The sequence below is a fragment of the Arachis ipaensis genome, chromosome B3 (genome assembly GCF_059453495.1).
Source record: "Arachis ipaensis isolate K30076 ecotype BB chromosome B3, ASM5945349v1, whole genome shotgun sequence".
Lineage (NCBI taxonomy): Eukaryota > Viridiplantae > Streptophyta > Magnoliopsida > Fabales > Fabaceae > Arachis > Arachis ipaensis.
Window position 1 is genome coordinate 124,513,509 of NC_142438.1, and position 9,668 is coordinate 124,523,176.

At 40.1% G+C, this 9,668-nt stretch overlaps 1 non-coding gene across 1 annotated transcript; it reads left to right on the forward strand.

Annotated features, from left to right (window-relative positions):
- Window positions 1–9,089: 9,089 nt before the first annotated feature.
- LOC148572347 (small nucleolar RNA R71) lies at window positions 9,090–9,193 on the forward strand. The gene has a single exon (XR_015907783.1). It is a non-coding gene; the product is annotated as a small nucleolar RNA R71 (small nucleolar RNA).
- Window positions 9,194–9,668: the final 475 nt, after the last annotated feature.

Consider the following 9,668-nt stretch of genomic DNA (forward strand, 5'->3'; position numbering starts at 1 on the left):
ACGGCATGCGAATCGGAGTACCGTAGCTCAAGTTATGGCCACCGGAAGTAGAAGATGAATAGTACTTTCTCTCTTCTCTTCACTCTTCTTTTTCAGCTGCTAGGGTTTGGTTTCAAGTGTGTTATGAGCTTCTTTGGGTTCATTTACACACTTATATATGTTGGGCTTGGGCCCAACTTGGACTCGGTCCAACCTGTTAGCGTTTTTAACTCGTTTGGCCCAACTTTGGGCTAAACCTTTAAAATTAGCGCCTGATTTTTTACTTTAAATGATTATTATCCTTTCATAACAATAAATCAAATTTTCAAAATCTTATATTTATTAAAACACGGTACCAGACATGCTAGAGCCAGTACTGCTGACTTAAGCACCGGTACACATTTTTACAAAATCTTTCGCAAAAGATACATTTTCCAACTTAGAAAAATTCATTGAAATCAAATTTCACCTTTATATTCTCAAATTAAAACATCTAAATTTTTAATCTATTTTGAGCACTTAAAAATTATTATTTTTATTAAAACGGTTTTACGGAAAGATTATGGAATAGGTTTGGACGAAAATCCTGTAACTACTGAAGGAATGGAGAAAACATCCTTAGAGGGGGATAAGATGGTAATGGAGTGGTAATTCTGGGTCTGTTTCATCTAATCCTAACCTTATGATAGTATTTTCTTGGAATTGTAGGGGACCAATGAGTCAAGCTTTCACTCGCTCTTTAAAGGAATTTTGCAATGTTTATAAGCCTGATTTTGTTATTCTTTAAGAAACTATGTGTAACGGTGAAACAAGCATTGAATGTCATTAGGAGACTTGGTTTTGACTTTTTCACATAGGGAATGCCATTGGTTCTAGTGGGGCACGCGGATTCTTTGGAAGGATCTTAATTTAACTATGAGAATTATTCAATTGAAAACCCAGTTTGTCCACTTAGAGGTTTGGAGCAATAATCAGGATAACTGGTTACTAACTGCAGTGTATGCAAGCCCCCAGGAGAGACTTCGAAGAAGTTTTAGAGAAGAGATGATTGAGGTCGTGACGACCGTAAACAAACAATGGCTTGTGGTAGGAGATTTTAACAATATTGCTTGTATGTCTGAAAAGAAAATAGGAGGGGTGATGGATTTTAGAGCTTGTATAAAGTTCAAAGAGTGGATCAATGCATGTAGACTGACAGACCTTGGGTATGTAGGAAGTAAGTTTACCTGGAGAGGCCCCTAGTAGCAGGGGCTAGATAGAGTGTTTAAATGTCTAGATAGAACACTGGCTAATGTGATATGGATGAATAGATATGAAGAGGCTAGAGTTGATGTCCTTATGAGAACTAATTCGGACCATCACCCTTTACTGATCACCTTTGAACCTCATTTTATATAAAGAAGAGACATATCTTTCTATTTTGAAGTAATGTGGAACCTCTACCCAGAGTTTAAAGAGTGTATCGAGAGTAACTGGAAGAAAGATGAACCTCTGAATACAGAGCTGAGAAATCTAACCAAGGGACTGAAGGAGTGGAATAGAGACTTCTTTGAACACGTTGATAGGTATAAGCGTAAGCTTATCAATTGGATAGGGAGCATTCAAAAAGTGAAGGCTTATGGACAAAACTCCTTCCCAAAAAGATTGGATAAATAACTTCAAGAGGAGTTGGAGAACATACTAGAAGAAGAAAAACTTATATGGATGCAAAACTCAAGAGAAAGATAGGTGGTAGAAGGCTTCCAAAACACAAGGTATTACCACACCAAAACCATCATACAAAGGAGGAAGAACAAAATTTTGAAATTTTAAGATGACAATGGCGAGTGGATGGAAAAAGAGGAGGTTATAGCTCTTCATGCCATAAACTTCTTCAAAAGGTTGTATAAGGAAGATGAGGTATGCCTACATTCCTTGAATATCTCTCATCCTTATCCTCCCATGGCCAAAGAGATTAGAAGTAGTATGGATTTGCCCCCAAGCCGAGAAGAGATCAAGAATGCTTTCGTATGGGATCGCTTAAAGCCCTGGGGAGGATGGGTTCCCAGTGAGTTTTTATAAAGACCGTTGAAATTGTGTATGTACCAATGTGTCCTCTTGATTGATATATGTTAGAAAGAACCAAGCTATGTTAAGGAGATGAATAACACCCTTATTCCCAAACAGCCTACCCCTGAGTTTATCACCCAATTCATGCCTATATCCCTTTGGAATGTGAGCTATAAAGGGTTGTCTAAGGTAGTGGTGGATAGAATTAAACCAAGCCTTAAAGATAGAATTGCTCCACAGTAGTCAAGTTTCGTACCAGGGAGAAAAATACACGATAATATATTAACTGCGAAAAGGATAATACATATTATGAGGAAGATGAAAGAGAGAAAAAGGATTCATGGTAATCAAATTTGATTTTGAAAAAGCTTACGATAAAGTAAAGTGATCCTTTCTTAATAAATGCTTGGTGGAATTTTGAGTAACTAATAAGCTAAGAGAAGTTATTATGAATTGTGCTATAAGTTACTTTAGAATGGAGGAAAAACGGAAAGTTTCACCCATCACGGGGTTAAGGCAAAGAGACTCGGCATCACTAGTGCACGAAATTGTGATCATCAATGGCGCCATCAACATGGTACGCTCAATTGTAATCTCAACTTTTTATCACAACTTCGCACAACTAACCAGCAAGTGCACTGGGTCATCCAAGTAATAAACCTTACGCGAGTAAGGGTCGATCCCACGGAGATTGTTGGTATGAAGCAAGCTATGGTCATCTTGTAAATCTCAGTCAGGCGGATATAAAATGGTTATAAAGTTTTCGAATATTAATAATAAAATAGGGATAGAAATACTTATGTAAATCCTAGGTGAGAGTTTCAGATAAATGCATGGAGATGCTTTCGTCCCTCTAAACCTCTGCTTTCCTGCTGTCTCCATCCAATCAGTCTTACTCCTTTCTATGGCTGACTTTATGTAAGGACATCACCTTTGTCAATGGCTACTTTTAATCCTCTCTGGAAAATGGTCCGATGCACTGTCACTGCATGGCTAATCGTCTGGAGGCATCACCCTTGCCAATGGCTGCATCCTATCCTCTTGTGAAAATGGTCTAAATGCTCTGTCACAGCACGGCTAATCATCTGAGGTTCTCGATCATACTAGAATAGGATTCACCCTCCTTTTGCGTCTGTCACTACACCCAGCACTCGCGAGTTTGAAGCTCGTCACAGTCATTCAATCCCAGAGTCCTACTCAGAATACCACAGACAAGGTTTAGACTTTTCAGACCCTCATGAATGCCACCATCAATCTAGCTTATACCACGAAGATTCTGATTAAGAGATCTAAGAGATACTCATTCAATCTAAGGTAGAACGGAAGTGGTTGTCAGGAACGCGTTCATAAGGAATGATGATGATTGTCACGTTCATCACATTCAGGTTGAAGTGCGAATGAATATCTTAGAAGCGGAATAAGTTGAATTGAATAGAAAAACAGTAGTACTTTGCATTAATCTTTGAGGAACAGCAGAGCTCCACACCTTAATCTATGGAGTGTAGAAACTCTACCGTTGAAAAATACATAAGTGAACATAGGGTAAGCATGGCCGAGTAGCCAGCCTCCCATGGAGGTCTAGAGATCTAAAAATGATCAAAAGATGTTCCAAAGATGTCTAATACAATGGTAAAAAGTCCTATTTATAATAAACTAGCTACTAGGGTTTACAAGAGTAAGTAATTGATGCATAAATCCACTTCCGGGGCCCACTTGGTGTGTGCTTGGGCTGAGCTTGAATGTTACACGTGCAGAGGCTCTTTCTGGAGTTGAACGCCAGGTTGTAACGTATTTCTGGCGTTCAACTCTGGTTTGTGACTTGTTTTTGGCGTTTAACTCCAGACAGTAGCATAGAACTGGCGTTCAACGCCCTTTTACGTCGTCTAAACTCGTTCAAAGTATGGACTATTATACATTTCTGGAAAGCCCTGGATGTCTACTTTTCAACGCAATTGGAAGCGCGCCATTTTGAGTTCTGTAGCTCCAGAAAATCTACTTTGAGTGCAGGGAGTTCAGAATCCAACAGCATCAGCAGTCTTTCTTCAACCTCGGAATTTGATTTTTGCTCAAGTCCCTCAATTTCAGCCAGAAAATACTTGAAATCACAGAAAAATACACAAACTCATAGTAAAGTCCAGAAATGTGAATTTAACATAAAAACTAATGAAAACATCCCTAAAAGTAACTAGATTCTACTAAAAACATACTAAAAACAATGCCAAAAAGCGTATAAATTATCCGCTCATCACAACACCAAACTTAAATTGTTGCTTGTCCCCAAGCAACTGAAAATCAAATAGGATAAAAAGAAGAGAATATACTATAAATTCCAAACTATCAATGAAACATAGCTCCAATTAAATGAGCGGGACTTGTAGCTTTTTGCCTCTTGAATAGTTTTGGCATCTCACTTTATCCATTGAAGTTCAGAATGATTGGCTTCTATAGGAACTCAGAGTTCAGATAGTGTTATTGATTCTCCTAGTTCAGTATGATGATTCTTGAACACAGCTATTTTATGAGTCTTGGCCGTGGCCCTAAGCACTTTATTTTCCAGTATTACCACCGGATACATAAATGCCACAGCACATAATTGGGTGAACCTTTTCAGATTGTGACTCAGCTTTGCTAAAGTCCCCAATTAGAGGTGTCCAGGGTTCTTAAGCACACTCTTTTTTTTTTTACTTTGGACCTTGACTTTAACCGCTCAGTCTCAAGTTTTCACTTGACACCTTCACGCCACAAGCACATGGTTAGGGACAGCTTGGTTTAGCCGCTTAGACCAGGATTTTATTCCTTTAGGCCCTCCTATCCACTGATGCTCAAAGCCTTGGGATCCTTTTTATTTGCCCTTGATTTTTGGTTTTAAGAGTTATTGGCTTTTTGCTCTTGCCTCTTGGTTTTAAGAGCTTTTGGCTTTTTCTGCTTGCTTTTTCTTTTTCTTTCTAATTTTTTTGCCTATTTTTTTCTGCAAGCTTTGTTTTTTTGCTGCTTTTTCTTGCTTCAAGAATCATTTTTTATTATTTTTCAGATTATCAAATAACATGTCTCCTTGTCATCATTTTTTCAAGAGCCAACATATTTAACATTCTTAAACAACAACTTCAAAAGACATATGCACTGTTCAAGCATACATTCAGAAAACAAGAAGCATTGTCACCACATCAATATAATTAAACTAAGTTCAAGGATAAATTCGAAACTCATGTACTTCTTGTTCTTTTGAATTAAAACAGTTTTCATTTAAGAGAGGTGATGGATTCATAGGACATTCATAACTTTAAGACAAAGTTACTAAATACTAATGATCATGTAATGAAGACACAAACATAGATAAGCACTTAACATAGAAAACGAAAAACAGAGAATGTAAGAACAAGGAATGAGTCCACCTTAGTGATGGTGGCGTTTCCTTCTTGAGGAACCAATGATGTCCTTGAGCTCTTCTATGTCTCTTCCTTGTCTTTGTTGCTCCTCCCTCATTGCTTTTTGATCTTCTCTAATTTCATGAAGGATGATGGAGTGCTCTTGATGTTCCACCCTTAGTTGTCCCATGTTGGAACTTAATTCCCCTAGGGAGGTGTTGATTTGCTCCCAATAATTTTGTGGAGGAAAATGCATTTGAGGCATCTCTGGGATCTCATGGTGATGAGCTTCATGCGTCTCATGAAAGGGCTCTCTTGCTTGCTCCATCCTTAGTGATGGGCTTCTCTTCCTCAATGGGAATGTCTCCTTCTATGAAAGCTCCGGCTGAGTAACATAGATGGCAAATAAGATGAGGAAAAGCTAGCCTTGCCATGGGGGATGACTTTTCGGCTATTTTGTAGAGTTCAAGAGAGATGACTTCATGAACTTCTACTTCCTCTCCAATCATGATGCTATGAATCATGATGGCCCGATCCACAGTAACTTCAGATCGGTTGCTAGTGGGGATGATGGAGCGTTGGATGAACTCCAACCATCCTCTAGCCACAGGCTTGAGGTCCAGTCTTCTTAGTTGAACCGACTTGCCTTTGGAGTCAATCTTCCATTGAGCTCCTTCCACACATATGTCCATGAGGACTTGGTCCAACCTTTGATTAATGTTGACCCTTCTAGTGTAGGGGCGTGCATCTCCTTGCATCATAGGCAAGTTAAATGCCAACCTTACATTTTCCGGACTAAAATCTAAGTATTTCCCCCGAACCATGGTGAGATAATTCTTTGGGTCCGGGTTCTTACTTTGATCATGGTTCCTAGTGATCCATGCATTGGCATAGAACTCTTGAACCATTAGGATGCCGACTTGTTGGATGGGTTTTGTTAGAACTTCCCAACCTCTTCTTTGGATTTCATGTCGGATCTCCGGATACTCATTTCTCTTGAGCTTGAAAGGGACCTCGGGGATCACCTTCTTCTTGGCCACAACATCATAGAAGTGGTCTTGATGAGCTTTGGAGATGAATCGTTCCATCTCCCATGACTCGAAGGTGGAAGCTTTTGTCTTCCCTTTCCCTTTTCTAGAGGCTTCTCCGGTCTTGGGTGCCATCAATGGTAATGGAAAAACAAAAAGCTTATGCTTTTACCACACCAAACTTAGAATATTGCTCGCCCTCGAGCAAGAGAAGAAAGAATAGATGAAGAAGAAGAAGAAAATATGGAGGAGAGGGGGGAGGGGTGTATTCGGCCAAGAAGAGGAAGAGAGGGTTGTGTTGTGTGAAAATGAAGAAGAGTGGATGGATGTGAGTGGTGAAGAGTGGGGTTTATGAGGTAGGTTTATGGAGAAGAGTGGATGGATGTGAGTGGTGAAGTGGTGATAGGGAAGAGAGTTTATAGGATTGTGTGAAAGAGGGGTGAGAAGAAGTGAGTGGAGGTAGGTGGGGATCCTGTGGGGTCCACAGATCCTGAGGTGTTCAAGGATTTACAACCTTGCACCAAATTAGGCATGCAAAATGCCCTTGCACACAACTATGGGCGTTCAGCGCCAGATTGGTGCTTGTTCTGGGCGTTGAACGCCCATTTGTTGCCCATTTCTGGCGTTGAACACCAGAACCATGCTTGTTCTGGGCGTTCAGCGCCAGCTTTTCTCCAGGGTGCAATTCTGGCGTTCAAACGCCTAGATACTGCCCATTTTGGGCGTTCAGCGCCAAAACCATGCTCTGTTCTGGTGTTGAACGCCAGTCTAAGGTCTTCCTCCAGGGTGTGATTTTTTCTTCTACTGTTTTTGATTCTGTTTTCAATTTTTATATTTATTTTGTGACTCCACATGATCATGAACCTAATAAAACATAAAAACAATAAAAATAGAAATTAGATAAAAATTGGGTTGCCTTCCAACAAGCGCTTCTTTAATGTCAATAGCTTGACAGTGGGCTCTCATGGAGCCTCACAGATGTTCAGAGCATTGTTGAGACTCTCCAACACCAAACTTAGAGTTTGGATATGGGAGTTCAACACTAAACTTATAGTTTGGTTGTGGCCTCCCAACACCAAACTTAGGGTTTGACTGTGGGGGCTCTGGTTGACTCTGCAATGAGAGAAGCTTACTATGCTTCCTCTCCATGTGTACAGAGAGATCCTTGAGTTTTAAACACAAGGTTGTCCTCATTTAATTGAAGGATCAATTCTCCTCTGTCCACATCAATCACAGCTCTTGCTGTGGCTAGGAAGGGTCTTCCAAGGATGATGAATTCATCCTCATTCTTCCCAGTATCTAGGACTATGAAATCAGCAGGGATGTAAAGGCCTTCAACCTTTACTAACACGTCCTCTACTTGTCCATAAGCCTGTTTTCTTGAATTGTCTGCCATCTCTAATGAGATTTTAGTGGCTTGCACCCCATAGATTCCCAGTTTCTCTATTACAGAGAGGGGCATGAGGTTTATCCCTGAACCAAGGTCACACAGAGCCTTTTCAAAGGTCATGATGCCTATGGTACAAGGTATTAAGAACTTTCCAGGATCCCGTTTCTTCTGAGGCAATCTCAGTTGATCCAGATCACTTAGTTCATTGGTGAACAAGGGAGGTTCATCTTCCCAAGTCTCAATACCAAATAATTTGGCATTCAGCTTCATGATTGCACCAAGGTACTTGGTAACTTGCTCTTCAGTAACATCCTCATTCTCTTCAGAAGATGAATACTCATCAAAGCTCATGAATGGCATAAGGAGGTTTAATGGAATCTCTATGGTCTCTAGATGAGTCTCAGATTCCTTTGGTTCCTCAAAGGGAAGCTCCTTATATTGATCACTGGACGTCCCAGGAGGTCTTCCTCCTTGGGATTCACGTCCTCTCCTTCCTTCACAGGTTCGGCCATGGTGATTAATTCAATGGCCTTGCACTCTCCTTTTGGATTTTCTTCTGTATTGCTTGGGAGAGTACTAGGAGGGATTTCAGTGATCCTTTTACTCAGCTGGCCCACTTGTGACTCCAAATTTCTAATGGAGGACCTTGTTTCATTCATGAAACTTATAGTGGCCTTAGATAGATCAGAGACTAAGTTTGCTAAATTAGAGGTATTTTGTTCAGAGTTCTCTGTCTGTTGCTGAGTGGATGATGGAAAAGGTTTACTATTGTTAAACCTGTTTCTTCCACCATTATTAAAGCCTTGTTGAGGCTTTTGTTGATCTTTCCATGAGAAATTTGGATGATTTATCCATGATGAGTTATAGGTGTTTCCATAAGGTTCACCTAAGTAATTTACCTCTGCTATTGCCGGGTTCTCAGGATCATAGGCTTCTTCTTCAGAAGATGCCTCTTGAGTACTATTGGATGCAGCTTGCATTCCATTCAGACTTTGAGAAATCATATTGACTTGCTGAGTCAATATTTTGTTCTGAGCCAATATGGCATTCAGAGTATCAATTTCAAGAACTCCCTTCTTCATAGGCGTCCCATTACTCACAGGATTCCTCTCAGAAGTGTACATGAACTGGTTATTAGCAACCATGTCACTGAGTTCTTGAGCTTCTGCAGGCGTTTTCTTTAGGTAAATGGATCTACCTGCAGAAGTATCCAATGACATCTTAGCTAATTCAGACAGACCATCATAGAATATATCCAGGATGGTCCATTCTGAAAGCATGTCAGATGGACACTTTTTGGTCAGTCCTTTGTATCTCTCCCAAGCTTCATAGAGGGATTCACCTTCTTTCTGTCTGAAGGTCTGAACATCCACTCTAAGCTTACTCAACTTTTGAGGAGGAAAGAACTTGGCTAAGAAAGCCTTAACCAGCTTATCCCAAGAGTTTAGGCTATCCTTAGGTTGAGAATCCAACCACACTCTAGCTCTGTCTCTTACAGCAAAAGGGAAAAGCATGAGCCTGTAGACTTCAGGATCTACTCCATTAGTCTTAACAGTATCACATATCTGCAAGAATTCAGTTAAGAACTGAAAAGGATCTTCAGATGGAAGTCCATGAAACTTGCAGTTCTGCTGCATCAGAGAAACTAGCTGAGGTTTTAGCTCAAAGTTGTTTGCTCCAATGACAGGAATGGAGATGCTTCTTCCATGTAAATTGAAATTAGGTGCAGTAAAGTCACCAAGCATTCTCCTTGCATTATTGTTGTTGGGTTCGGCTGCCATCTCCTTTACTAGTTCAAAATTTTTAATAAGGTTGTCTCTGGATTGTTGTAATTTAGCTTCTCTTAGTTTCCTCTTC